The sequence below is a fragment of the Cavia porcellus genome, unplaced genomic scaffold, assembly GCF_034190915.1.
Source record: "Cavia porcellus strain 051 isolate PalLab524CR breed Dunkin Hartley unplaced genomic scaffold, mCavPor4.1 scaffold_18, whole genome shotgun sequence".
Lineage (NCBI taxonomy): Eukaryota > Metazoa > Chordata > Mammalia > Rodentia > Caviidae > Cavia > Cavia porcellus.
Genome location: NW_026947501.1, coordinates 64,463,826 through 64,479,636, shown reverse-complemented (window position 1 = coordinate 64,479,636; position 15,811 = coordinate 64,463,826).

Below are 15,811 nucleotides of genomic sequence, written 5' to 3'. Positions count from 1 at the left end.
AGGTGGGTCCTTCTAGGAGACGATGAAGTCATGAGAGCAGCACACTCGAAGAAGGGATTAAGACCTTCAGAAAGGAACTTGATGGAAGAAGTTCACCCCCTTCTGGATGTCTGCCAGGTATGGAGTATGTCTCCATTCTGGTGTGTTCAAGTTTCTGCCCTGGAAGCAGACACCAGACTCAGAATCTCTTGGTGCTTTGACCATGGACTTTTCAGTCTCCAGAAATTTGAAAAAATAAATTTCTCTCTGAATTACTCACTGTCAGATGTTCACTTTAGAAGTACAAATGGGCTGAGTCAGTATACAGGGGCAGGGAGTTATTTCAGTTCTATGTTGTACTTTGTTCATGAATCTGTCATGAGACGACACAGCTCCATTCATGTCCTTGTTGACAAGTGTTGGGTTTGCATGTGATCTCTTCGCTAGAGAAGAACTTTCCAGATGTGACTGGACTTTAAAAAGACAAACACCATTGGGACAAGCAATCATCAAGCTTCTATAGGTGTTTTTTACTGCTTTCTTCATGGGCTAGAGAAAGTGTATGTTCCAGCACTGAGTAAGTGTGCTATGGGACTCCACAAAGTGATCACAAGGAAATGTGACTCATTGGGGTTGATAGATGTAATCAACCCACCATTGTGGATAATATGTGTAGCATATGGTTTTAAGGAATTGAGAGAAATTTTTTTTCCTTTGAGCTACAAAGATAAATAACTTCAGTGTCAGTTTTTAATCTCCTGAGATGACCCATCTATAATGAACAGAAAACACTACCATGACTTATTTCTGTCTTCCAAATAAGTCATCAACACATCTTTGTATTGGTGTTATTTTTCATTTAATCTCAGAAATTGTCTTCAATGCAAGGAAATAGAATCTTTCATTCATTTTACATAGGTCATTGAACAGTCATCAGATAGTAATGGTTTGGTATTGACCTCATCAAGAATGATTTGAACCCATCAACTATGGGCAAACGGTTCTCAGTTCGATTAGTCTGGGAACATTTCTTTCTTCTTGCAGAAGACTTTAGGTCTAAAGTATTTTGTTATTTCACGTGAGCTATATTAAATACATGGACTTTTTCTTTTTTGTAGAAATATAATGAAGACGGTAAGTATAGCTTCTTTCTAGTACATTGCAAAATATAAAGCTATGAGGAAAAGGAGAAAACTTACCACAGAGTCTGAATTACAGGGAATGAAAGTACCACTTGTCACACATTTATGTCTAGTCTTTTAGTCAACACAGGATGCTTGACTGAGATGGTGACTGATGATATGTAAGAGACAACACATAGTCCACACAGTCATCTGTGTGAAATCTTCATTTTCAGTGAGGGAATCTGTCGGGTGGAGGATAATCAGAGATCTGGCTCTCATTATTGTGATTCCTAAGTAAGTCACATCTTGATTTTGAGTAATTACTTTTTGAGAATATCTTGCTTCTTTACCTGAAAAAGAACATTTATTGTGTGACTATCATATTTTTCATGTGTTTGCATTTAACTTTCACAAAAAATGAAATCTTATTTCATAAATAAATTAAGACTGGAAAAACATTGATAATTTTACAGGATAACACTCAAGTAGTAGTTGCAGAGCTGCAATTAGAAACTAGATTTGTTCTACTGCTGGTGCCTGTCTTTGTTATAAATCTCTCACTGCAGAGATTTATACTATACTATTCTGCATGCCTTCTTCTCATCCAATCCAGAGCCTGTTCCATGGTTCCACATATGACCCCTCTGGTTTATCTCTGCCTTGAAATCATGGGCTCATGCACAAAAGATAAAAAGAGAATGAGACTTCTCATTTTGTCTTGGCATAAATATTATGCCAATATTTATTCTTCTTAGGATAGGAAATGCTGCAATAACATACTGGCATACCCCCTAAATTCAGTATCTTTAGACTACAGATTGTTTTTCTCATCTCACATGATCGAGGTGGACTAGAGATGACTTCATTCAATAAGTTCTAAAAGCTCTGCCATTTTTTGCCTTAGACCAACCCCATGTAGGCTCCATGGCTGTGTGTGTGTGTGTGTGTGGCAGAGAAAGAGAGAGAGAGAGAGAGAGAGAGAGAGAGAGAGAGAGAGAGAGAGAGAGAGAGAAACATCATGCAAGTGCCCTGCTAGACTTCTGCTCAGGAGTGACATGTGTCATTTATGATTATTTTTTATGATACTGTGGATTGAATCGTGCTGAGCTATATTCCCATCTTTAAACTTTTTTTTTTGAGACATTATCTCTTTAAGTCACCAAAATGCCGAGGTTGGGCTCAGTCTTGTGATACTCCTATCTTGGCTTTTCCCAGTGCGTGGATCATGGACATGAACCAGCACGCCCATTTTATGATCCTTTTTATTGAAGAAACCTGGTCTTATACTCTAACTGATAAAAGGTAGCTGAAAATTAGCATCTTCTGTGCGCCAGGGTATAGAAAAGAAGCTATTATTAGTAAATATTATTTATGGCTAGCCATGGAAATAATTTAAAGCTTTAAAGCTAGACATATAATTTTTGCTTAGATTAGTGTTCTCAATCTTGTCTGGTTTGGATAGCATTTCTCAGTCCTGTTCTAGTCTATTAGCTTATTAAAGACTAGGTCTTTAATAGAACTGAGCCCTCTGCATGGGGGATGTTGAGCTACCTACTGGCTTCTTTTCCAATCATAATTTCTCTCTCCCCCCAGGAAAAAAAAGAAGCTCCAGAAACAGAACCTTGCTCTGTGTATTAATCTGGCTATCTTCTTGAGCAGTGAGATCTACTTCTGTTTGCCTCAGTGTTGTTTGGGTAAGGCTCAAGTATCCCCAGTACTAAAGTCCATGCACTGGGGTTTCAGTACCCAGCCTGCTCGTGTTGAGATGACGAAAGCTTTTATAGATGGGACGTGGTATGCTATCCTCAAAAGGTTTCTCCTGGTCTCAGAGGTCTCATGAGAATGAGCAATTATAGACCAAGTTCTGTTGTATCACTTCTCTCTCCCCCATCCTCTCCCTCTATCTCATCATGTGCTTACTCTCACTGGCACGCACTCCTGCTATGACGCCATCCATCATGCTGAGTGCAGCCAAAAGGCCCTTGCACATCATAATAGTATGTTCTCAGACCTCCAAATCATGAATTAAGTAAATTAACTTCTGTGTGAACCACCAAACCTCAAGTACTGCATAATAACAACCAAAAACAGACTAAGACATGTCTTATTTTTAAACTAAATTATCAGAATAGTTATGTGGTTCCTAGCTCTAGCATTATTTTCCTTTATGACATAATTGGAAGCCTGAAGAGCATAAACTTCTTTCCCTTTGCTGTCATGAGAAGGCTCTTGGTTAGGAAGACTCTTGGTTGAAAGAGATGAATGACAATCACATTCGAAATCACGTTTTTCTGCTTATGTTGCCAAATAGTTGCAGGGAATTCAGGGCCTTGACTGTGACTACACAAAATCATTTTAATAACACAATTATTGTTCCCTCCCAGTCCTTGGTTCCACTCCCCGGGTTGACATGTCCTCTTCTGAGGTTGTAGGGTGACCACTAGATACACTTTGAGTTCTGGGATTCCAAGTTCAACTCCAGCAGATCATTTCTGCGAAGATCATAACTTCATTTGCTTCTGCACCATGTCCATCCCTTTCTGAGAAAAGCACCATCCTTTGCCCGTCACCCTACACTCTTATTCTTTCTTCTTTTGCCTTTCTCAGCAGCAGCAGCTGAAAATCAAAATTCTTTATTCCCTCCATGTGTTGGCCATACAAATCTGGCACTTAGTGTTTATTCTGACTTCTATTATTGTGTCTTTATGATTCCAAAGGCTGAAAATTAAACACTGCATTTCCAGAATTCTCTTACAGCTAGGATTACAAATGCAGGTGTATTCACATTTACCTACCTTTCGGAAAATGCAAGTAATTTAGAAGCTATTGTCCTGGTACTTTAGATTGTTTCCTAGACTAATTTATCTGCCTCTACCATACTGCAGTATTGTATTTTCAGAATCTTAGAACTACACTAAGAATTTACAGTAACAGTTAGTGGCTGTAATCTACAACCTGATGCCCTATGACCATCTTCCTGGATGGAAAACAAAGGAATTTAATTTCAGTTATGATGACTATTAACTTTGTAACCTTTACTTGGCAGCAAGGTGATGTGTGCCTTGCCCTTCAGTTACTGTGGACCAAGTTCTTCATGGCCCAATATACAATCTGTATATATATAAGTGACATAAATAAGTGAATCAGCAAATGGTCATACCGAAAAAGTACGTGTTGCACTGCATAAGCAGAAATACTGACCAACAGATTGAAGTTCAAATCTCAATGTCATCACTGGGTTGTGCAAACTGTGGGCAAGTTATTGAAAGTCTTGTAAATCTTAAATTCCATTTCTGAAAATGAGTGTAGATCTATGAAGTTGGACTCTCACAGAAAAGGTTAAATAAAATAATGTGTGCAAAACACGGAAAAGAAAACAAAGCACTTTTCATCCTGTTTCCCAAATACCTGGGTGGCTTCTGCCTGCTCCCTGAAGCTGGTTATTACTAGATACCGAGCTTCAACTCCAGGCAGGTCTTTTTCTTGCTGTTTTGTTTCCGTGGCCCATTTTGTGATTGTTCCTTTTCATTTTTAGCCTTCTCTGTCTACTTTGGAAGGTCTAGAAGCTTATTTTGGTGGTGTTTTTCTTGCAAATGCTTCATGAAATCAGAAATGTTTTCTCTTAAGGGACCTTTTCAGGAACACAATCACCAAGGTATTCAGCCCATAATTTGGATACTCCTATAATTTGGAGTTATTGCTGTCCTTCAGCGAATTGAGTGCTATTTTCAGAGCAAGTTATTTTCAAAGGAAGAAACTTTCAGAGCCCTGCGATTTAAGACCTCTCCAGCCTGTTGTTGCTGAGAATAATTCTGTACCGATCAGTTCATCTCCAGTATTTGACTTCAGGTGAGGTAATTCTCTCTCTCTCTCTCTCTCTCTCCCTCTCTCTCAATTTTATCCATTTGGAACTTTTAGCTATTTCAATTTCTTTGAACTCATTTAAACAACATCAAAAAGGAAAACTTTCACATAAATTTAATTCCAATTTACTCTGACTTCTTCAAATCTTCTGGCTATAATTTAAAGTATTTTCCAAATGGGCCTGTTTAAAAAGGTATAATTCACTTGACAACTGGAGAAACTTGCACCATTAAAGGGAAACATAATTAACATTATTTTTAATGCACTCTAGCAATTCTTTCCACTTTCACATCGCAAGCAGTGCTCCCTGACATTCTGTGGCATCGCTGCCTTACTGTAGACAGAGAAGTCAATCTATTAATTTATTTAGTACATAAATGGCTACTGAGCATCTGATACCTTCCAGGTCTCGGACTAAGTCTTGGAGACAAAAATAATAGCACATAGTCTCACCCTGCTTTCTCTGTCTCTCTCTCTTTTTCTCGCTGTTGTTTGTAACCAGGTGAGATATAAGAAGAGGAGAGAATGAAAGGAGGAGAAAAAGTGGAATTACCTAGTAGAAGAAGAAAATAAAATGGAGACAGCAAAACAATTAGAAGAGAATCAAGAGAGTTTGGAGGACAGAGAAGGGAAAAAACAAGATAAAAAAATATAAGCAGAAATAAGACATAAAAAGAGAAAAAGCGTGGTAGTGAGTGCCCATAATCCCAGCCTTATGGGAGGTTGAGGGAGAAGGATCAATAGTTCAAGACCATGTTGGGCAACTTAGTAGATTCTGTTTCAAAATAAAAGAAAAATTTTAAAGGTTGACAATGCAGCCCAGTGCAAAGATCCCCAGGGTTTGAATCCCAAGTATAAGAAGAAAGAAAAAAAAGAAAAGACAAAGTCAAGAAAAAGTGGTAGCTTTGGAATTTATACACTGGCATTGTCATATGCATGCAGATAGTTTTCTGTGTTTTGTAGAACTCAAATAGCTTGGTAATAAAAACTTCCTGTGGTTTCACTGATATCAGCAAAAAATGTTTTTGAATCTTGTTATGTTAAGGTTATCTGTCTCTTCTACTTTAAATCATAGACTCTCATCAGGTTAATTTTGGCTTTTCATGAATTTTTGCCTGTTTTTCTCTTCCTTTTCATTTTTCCAGAGAGTTATGGGAATACTCCAATTATATTACAGATGCAGTCTCTAGTTGGAACCCTATTTCTGGCACTTGCAGGTTCTGCTGGTGATGTAAGTCATTTCTCCTAAGCAGAGGCTCTCTGTGGCAGCTGGAACAAAGGCCCCTCAGAATGTCCCTTCCTATCCCCGTAAAGCTGTGCTACCTTACATGGTGACAGGAACTTAAGGATGCGAGTAGAATCCAGGTTGCTAGTATTGTTTCTGGAGGTTGTTGTGGAATATTTGAGTGGCACTAACAACTACAGGGGCTCTTAATAGTGGAAGCAGGAAATGGGATTCAGTCTGAGGGAGCTGTGATTATGGAAGGGCACGAAGATGCTGCCCTTGAAGATGATAAAGTCCACTAAAAGAGTTGCATCAGTAGTAAGCTGGAAAGGATGAGGAAATTGATGTGTCTTTGAGAAAGAAGTGTGGTCCTGCCAACCTTGATTTTAGCACAGTGAGGTCATTGTCACTTCTATATTGAATCACTGGGATTAACAGGAAAATTTGGCTCTACAAAGTATCTTTGACAAACCATGGGGAACCTCAGCTAGGCTTCTAACTTCCTTGAGGCTACTCCACATGGGTACAGGACAAGAGCATTGGGGAAAAAAATGTGGGCAGAATCCTCATGTTTTTCAGACCCTATTTCAAAGTAGAAATTTTAAGCCATATCCTTGAAGTATAGAGTATAGCAGTACTGGGTCTCTTTCAAGAACCAGGAGACTTCTCTACCCAGACTCTGTGTTTTCTGATCTTCTAAATATCCCTACTCAGGCCCAAGAATGCCTTTCTCCTTCCATTGAAGAGAACTCACCTTAGGTCCTATCTCCATTCTTTATCGTCTATAGCTCATGGTGAGAATTTTTCATCCTAGTAAGTCAATCTGTGGCCCTTTAAATTTAAAATAAAGCTGTTTTAAAATTATTGTATGTTTACACTATATAATCATGATGTTCATTTTAGGGAATTATTACACACATATAACATATCTTGATTTTTTTTTCCTTTTTATCTACCTCTGCCTTTCCCCATCTCCAAAGGGCTTACTTTTTTTCCCTACCATCATCTGAATTTTATAAAATTCCCTTCTTTTAGAACAGTGTGGCTTTTATAAGCAACGGCTTTTCTTGCCATAATGATGGGTCTTGAGTGCATTTCAAGAGTCTATTTTTAAGAGTGCAATACTGAATATCCCTTTTTCTCATTCTGGTTCTCCACTTTCCCTGAAGCAATAGCTGAAGCAAAGTTGAGTGTGGGCTGATGGGCAATGCAACTTACTATGACTAAAAAATCCCAACCACAGTGTAAGGTACTATCCTACCATGAAAAGTAAGGAGAGAAAAGAAGAAAAAGAAGAGGAATGTAAGAAGCACATAAGGAAATGGATGAAAGGGAAGGGAGGAAAGGAAAGGCAAGCACATCTTTGTTCTACGAGAAAACACAGGCAGCTGATCTCCTTCCAGTGACTTGAAGATCAGCACAGTCGCTCTGCAAAGGAAATCTAGTCCTTGCTCACATCTAGCACATCTCCATTTCCTCAAGATAAGTCTCCCACCCCTCTGTGATGCTATACTCCTTCTTTTCCTAAGGATTCTATTTCCTTCACACAGGCACTTGCCCCTCAGGTTCCACTTCTCTCCATTGTTGCCTGGGATGACCTTTCTACCTCTGCCTCTTAGGTAAGGGAGCCACGCAGCCCACAGGTGCAATCCGTATCCTGGCTTTTAATGGCTATTGCAACAGAACATGGAATCTCTAACATGATGCTGAGAACAAATCTGTTTGTCTTCCTTGCAATTTGGGTGTTTTATCTACAAAATGGGAAGCAGGTAAAACTCATTCCTATCACAGTAACTTCTCAACTCATATTGATAGTTAACATCGTCAACATTCTACAGATACTGAAACATGTCACACTGTGGTCATTCCACAGAGCTTTCTTCCACACACCCAACTCAGCTCTTGCTTTCTCTTTACAAGCTCTCTAAGAAAACAAACCAAAAGCAGCAGCCAAGCCACTTTGAGTTAATAGCATTCCAGTGTTAATGGGCCAGCAGGAGTAACTGAACCTTCCTGTTTCTTGTGCTGGAGAGAATTGCACAGCAATGTTCTATCCTTTACTTCTGCAGCTTAACTGGAAGGATTTCACACTCTTACAAGAACATGTATCCCCCTCCCTGTCACTCTTCTACTCATTCATTCTTGCCTCCATATAGTCACTCATATATTCTTGCAAATGTTCACTAATTTACCAACTTTGTTCCACTTGTCTCCCCTTTTCTTTCTTCTCTTGATAAAATACATAAGGAAATTTGCACAGTTTTTTTCTAAAGCTTTGCTTTTTTCTCTTTTACTCTTTTTATCTCTGCTTATACAATCAGTATACCACATATAAACACACACACACACATGATGCACATTAGCTAATAGTTGCAGATGTGCATTAGCACATTAGTAGTAGCAAAGTAGTGACATATTAGAAGTTTTACTACTACTATGGGCACAGAGGCAGTAGTAGTAAGCAGAGCCTGACTGCTCTGTGTAGCAAGAATCAGTTGTACACATCCTTATCCAGTTTCCTGTTAGGTAAAGACAGATTGGTAGATTGAAATTAGTTGTGGATGGAGAGTTTCACTACTGCATTCTTCAAATATTATTAATCAGAACATGTATGCCTGTGCCTGTGCCTGGGCGTGTGTGAGTGCATGTGCATGCTCGTGCATGCATTCATTATTGTTCTTAAATACTAACTGGTTCATCAGTGCAATACAATTTGGCTGTTCCTCAACATTACAGTCTCTGAAACCATTTCACCACTCCTAAAGCCTATCCTGATACCTTCCCAGTCAATGGATGGACAGAGAAAGGGAGGAGAGGATATTTGGGTGAACACAAAGGGACTCTTCTTCAAGACAAAGTTCTTAGGAGGGAAACCTCACCTTTGAGGCTTAAGTAGAAGGTATAGCCTAGAAAATAAAACAAGAGATCTTTCAGAGAGAAGGAAAGCTTAAGAAAGTGAAGAACATAAAGAATTAGAAGGACAGCTGGAGCTCAAACAGAGGTGGAAAATGTTTCAGGAGATGAATCAAGGTCCAGTGGCAGACTGAGCTGAAAACCCACGGGTGATAATGCCTTACTGCAGCCAACAGCAAAGGTAGACACACAGGAGGCCAAAGTTGAAGTCCCTGCTTTACAGTGGTGCTGTCTGACACGAGCCTGATTTTCGGCAGTCAACCCTTGGATTAACTTTGTGGAAACTATTTCTTTTGAGACAACAAAACTAAAACAACAATAACAAACAGACCAATATGAAAATTTTATATTTCATATTTAATAGTAGTAAATCAACTAAATGCATCCGAAGTTTTGTGCATTATGAAGTTCCAGGGAACAGTATTCATATATTTCATTTTCTCTGCTGGGCTACCTTGAGGATCCTACTTGAAGAGTAGCAACTGACCTGCATTCATCTTCAGAAAGCTTGCACTCACCATTTGGTGTTTCATTCAGGACAAATAATGGGTCCTATGTCACCTTTTGAGAAACTGACAGATGGCATTCTAAGCACATTTTCCCTGAGACATAGTGGAGAATGGAATCCTTTAGGAATGATGAGATAAAAGGACAGTTCTTGTACTGTACTAAAGATATTCTCATTCAACCACTTTTTAAGATAGCAATGGAAAATGAGGGTCAAACAGATACTCTAATTGGGAGACACTAAAATGAAGGTTCCTTCCCTGTCTCTCCCTATTACATGCAACTTTGATGCTGTTATTTACATCGGAACTGGGTACTTTCAAGTCATCTTCATTGTGGTTAATACATAGGCTTTGGAGTCATACACACCTGAGTACCAGCTCCATATTCCAGTTGGGCCTCATGGTAGAGACTACATAACTTTACTGAGCCATGATCTTCTCACAGGTAAAATGAGAAAGAGTAATCTGCTTGAGGATGCTCTTGTGAGGATTGACTGAAATCAATATGCAGTTGTATATTGTTCAGGGCATGGAAAGAAAGCTTGCTGTATGGTAGTTATTGGTTTCTTTGTTATTATATATTGATGATGATGATTAGGGTGATGATATTTTTATTTTAACTTCATCTTTTGAAAAATATTTTAGAGATTGCTATATATGTATGTAATATCTACTATATATAAGGTCACAGGAGATAACATTGTTAATATATATTCTTAATATCTAATATATGTCAAATATTGTTTAATAGCCTCAGTAGCCTCAGTAAACCACCGTTAGCTTCTCTCTGGGGAACTACTACAATTTGATGAATAGCTTATGACTTTTAAATAGGTCCTCTCTGCCACTGGACTCCAGTGAAGTTTTATGAGTGAAGATGGAACAAGGAGTTGTCATAAAGTCTTACAAATGTCTCCTGAGAATTAAACAGATGAATCACTGATCACCAAACCTGTCAACCACCATGATGACAGAGCGTTAAGACTTAGCAATTCAGGACTAATTGTCAATAGGGTCATAAAGTCAGTGTCTATGAATGCCTCATGCTAGGCTCACTTAGCACAGGGATATGGACCTCCTCACAGATTCTGGAACACAATCATCATCACCTGCTTCTCATGCATTATAAAGCATCACCCCCAGAGAGGAGACACAAAGCTCCTGTGGTTCAAAGACACCATCTCAGTGAAAAATGTTTGTTGGAAACAACCTCTAGTGTCAGGGTCCACTACACACTGCCAACTCATGATCCATTGTTCCCACTTTATCTCCAATCCTTTGTCCACACAGAAGTCACTGTGGCCTTTTAAGGTCAGACTGGGACTTGTGATGTGCTTGCTTGAAGCCATTTGATGAACTTCCACTGTGCTCTGATTATATCCAAAGCTGTTACTTCAGCTTCTCTCCTCACCTCTCTCGCCTGGTCTCAGGCCTCTCAACCTTATCTCTGCCCTCCAGACATCAACCACTTTTCAGAGCCCTGGACGCAAATCTCTCTTTCTACTTTCAGAACTCAGAGCTTTTGTTCTCACTGCTTGGATCCTGCTTATTCCTCAGATCTGAACTTAAATGTCACTCCTTTGTTGAGCCTTACTTAACTTTCCCTGAGAGGATTCTGCATCTCTGTTTCTCTGAGTCACAGAAATGCCTGCTTTAAAAAAATTTCAGATGCCTATTTACTATTTCCTACTTCCTTATAACAGTTCTGTGTCAGAAGGACATGGTTCAGCTTCTGGTACTTATTAGAGAGAATCTACAATTTTGTGACCATTAATCTCAATAAGACAGTGAATATGCATTCAGCACTTCCAATGGGTCAAATCCTGCACTGAGCACTGTGTATGGATTTTCTCATGGATACCCTTCCTCCAAACCTGTGAAGGCTGTGATAATCATTGTTTGTGCATTTAGTCTGAGGCTATTCAGCTAGTCAAGGGAGAATAGTGTTCATGCTCAGGCAGAATTTGGGTTTCCAATCTCAGCCTTGCGATTATATGAAAGAACACAGAGGTTTTTTTGTCATATCTCATTGGCTGACTCTTGCTAAATCTCTGAAATTTTGTTCAAGTTTCAGGCAAGCATCACTCAGTGAGCCTCCACTCAGTCTAAAAGGACACCTCTGCTGTGATGATTGCCACCCTGAATTTTCTTCCAGTGAAACATTTTTACAGTACTGAATAGTAACCTGTATCCTACAACACCTATGAGTTCCTTCAGTGGGGACTGTATCCTTCTCTGCCACTCTCTTCTCTTTTCTCATTTGAATATTTAAATGAGTACTGAGCACATGTTCTATCCAATTTTGCTGTGTAAACTAGGCATATAATGATGAACAAGACAGACAAGTCTCCAGACTTTCAAAGCTTCTAATCAAAAGAGAAGATTGGCACTAAGCATGTAAATCATTTCATAAATACAAAATATTTTGCCTACGGGTTTACCTTTATATTGCTGCAATCCAATACCTGGAAAAAATAACTGATTTAAGAAGTTTCAGTTCACAACCACATTGATTTTAGGCCTGTACCTAAAACTTTGTGGTACAGGCCTAAAATCATTATGGTAAAAAGTGGTGGTGGAAGTTGCTCATCTCTTGTAAATAAGAAAAAGAAGGCTGGAAAAGAACCAGAGAGGAAAGCTGGGGAAGATGTGTAGACACCAAGGTCCTGCTTTTATGGCTCACTCCTGCCAAATGAACTCACCTCCTAAAATCCTGTTACCTCCTAATAACACCATCAAATTATCATTTCATTATGGCTTGACCCACTGATTAAATTAGCACCTGCATAATCCGTTCACCTTCCGAAAGGCCAATCTCTAAAAGCAAGCGTCCTTGAGGGGCACTTTTCAGATCTAGAGTGTAACAGGTAATGAAAACTGGAATGGGATTGCTGAGGTTTAAAAAAAAAAGAATCAGTTGTAGTCTTGGTAGCAGGAAGTACTTTCCTGTGAATGTAACATCTGAGCAAAGATCCAAAGTTAAGCAAATCTGATGTCCCAGAAGTGAATGTGGTACAGAAGATTTAAGCTGAGAGTGAGGTAGCCTGGAGCCAAGAACAGCGGCAGATGTACCGGCAAAACCAGCTCATCCTGGCTTGTCTCCAGGCCCCAGTCATCCATCATGTGCCTCAAAGTTCATATGACTCCTGTGACCCTTGTATACAAGGCCCTGTAGCTATGAGCCTGTAACAGAACTGTCCTACTCTCTTTGTACCACTAAATGTTTGGACTCCTAGGAAGAAATTCCTTTCAAGTCAGCTAAATCCAAGCTCCAATGATCTCAGCACTGAACTAGTGAGGTCCCCAGACTCAGATGTCCACACTGACTCTCCATAAGATCTGACTTTCACAATCCGGCAGTTAGTGGGAGTCAATGCTTTGCAGGGAAAATGCTGAGCTATTGTAAATGGAAGACAAAAGGAAGCCAGGTGACAGACCATTTGTCCTTTCTCTAATTACAGGTTTGATGGAGGTTTCCAGAAGCCTGAGAAAATGGAACTGGTGTAGGGATGTGGCTAGCATGGCTTTGAGTTTCTCTCCTTCAACTGCTACATCATATACCATGATTTTCTTGCTCCTGCCTCTCAGGAACAACATAGTCACAGTAGTGTCACATAAAACTTTTGCTTGTATGTTTTTTTAAAGAGCTAGAGCCAAGACAGAAAGTCAAAACTCAATGAAGGAAGGGAGACTGAAGGAAATAAAACTGAGAAGTTAGAGTAGAATCCAGAAGACTTTGAGGGACAAAGCAGAGAGCTAAGATTTATTCTAATATCAACTCAAGGAAAGCAGTGAAGTCTTCAGAAGTTTTTTAGAATGATCACTTCAGGTACTCCATGGGTAGCAGTCTGTTCCTAGCAGAGCCCTTACTACACATTAGCCAACAGACACACGTTTATTGATAGACTGCATGGACGCATGTTCCCTCTGATAGGTTGATCTGAGGTTAGTCTGGGTTAAATCATTTATTGCCTATGTGAGCAATTAGTCTGCCACAGTTAGTCTGGGTTAAACCATTTATTGCCTATGTGAGCCCACCTATCAGTAAATGTTGGTGATAGACTCAAACAGCTCATATATGCACTTTTATTTCACCTATTAGCTTTGCCTTTCATCCCATAAACTTTCTTTGCTCTTATAACTTCCTCTTCGTAGGCATCATTTTTCATTGAATTTGGGATAGCAGCCCAGCACTGTTCACTAGGATTTAAGAAGTTATTTAGTAGGACTCTGTGTTTCTAAAATTATTCAGTGATTGAATTGAAAAGAGGAATGTTCTTTTTTGTTGCAGTAATTAAACTTTGAATATTTTGCAGGGTAGTCACTTGCATTATCTCTGCTCACAAGCACTGCTAAGTATAAACGTGGCCACTTAAATGAAAGAGCTAAGAATTTAATCCTTTCCACACAAGCCTTCAGGCCTTTCCTTTTCCATGGAGGATAATTGTGCATGCTGAAAATTGTTGATCTCAAGAAAGGAAGTTTTAATCCTCTACGAGAGCCAGAGTTCAGCGTTGGAGTGGGGGCAACGAAGGATGGTCAGAGGGCAGGACTCCATAACTCCTTCCACACAAAGGCCATAGCATTATTGTACTTTTGGTGAAGACATAACATTTCAGAGCAATAGCATAAAAGAACAATTTTGTAAACTTTATACTATTATATTACTTAGCCTATTATAAAGTTCTACATAATTTTAATACATTCTACTCTATCTCTTCCTCCACCTGTCTAAAAAGCTCTTCAAGCCACTCTGATATTGAGAAATGAAACAGGCCAGCCAGCAATGGGCAGCCACTGAAACCTGCAGTGTTGGCTAGCACAGTCTTTAAACTAAAGCAAATACAAGGCAAATCATGGTGCCAAAAGTCAGTAGCTAAATAGACTAGAAGCAAATCCGAAGACCACTGGTTTTCAAAAGAGGAATGCAAATATCAGACAAAAGTGATGGGCAGATTCTTGGAATGAAATATTTCTATATAAGTTGGCAGAGTCAATGAATGGTGAATCAACTTGCTTTTCTCATACGCCTTTGGCTCCCTTTCTGGGCTCCCAGTAGGCACATTTGTTGGACTTTATTCATCTGAAGGGTCTATTTGGACACAGAAATCTCCATCCCTCTTATACCTGATATCTCAGTTTAGCAAGGCTTCTCTTACTTTCTTAAAATGCCTATCTTAGCCTTTGCTTCTGTCCATTTCCACCTGGAAACATTCTCTGCTAAGCTTAAACAGGGATTTTATGAATATTCAAGTAAGTATTTGTTAAATTTTACAATGATAAGTGCTCAGAAGGAAGGAACAACTGGGATGGGGGAAGGAAAAAAGGAAAATATTATATGTATATAGGTATACACATATAGCTGCATGTATGTATATGTGTGTAAGACAGATAAATATACTACTAATCTCTCTTAGTTCATCAAAAAGAACAGTTTGTGATGTCATTATTTGATTGTCTGATCATTTTTATGCCTAGATCTTGTAACCTGAAAAAGGTTTTCTAAAATAACAATATACAATGTGTTAACTAGTATTAATTTCCTGTCTTTATGAAATTGTATCATTCCTATCCTTCATTCTGTTTTGCTTCTTAAAATAAAAATTTTAAATTTCACAGTGATAATTATTACAAATAAGCAAAATTGGAATGAGATTGTTGGAGCCATGGGAGACTCAGTCTATAGTTAAATAAACAGAACTTAAAATTAAACAGAACTTGATATATTTATCCTGTATATGTAGACATATGTATGTATCTGTGTCTTATTCCCTTATTATGACAATTTTGAATCAGTCAAATAGTTAAACTAAGCATTCTTTCCTTCCCCACAATCTTTATCCCTATTTTCTACATTTCATTTCCTATTATACTTTAGTGCAGCTCATAGCCATCCAGCCTAAATGTTACTCAACCTGAAAGAGGACTATGATTTTCAAGACTTGTTAAATAAGCACATAGATTACCATTTTCATCATCATTTAGGTGTTTAGAAAGAATTAAAAACTGTACACAACACCAATCAATTTACAAGGATAAGACTTTGATTCAATGCCATATGTAAATGTAAGTCTTTGTCTAATTGGTCCCATTGTGTTCTCTGAAGGACTTTTCACACTGTGCCATCCACCTCAGTGCCCAAGGTAGAATTATGTGAGTCATACCAAGTTGCATTAATGTATCTTGCTTGAGACTCA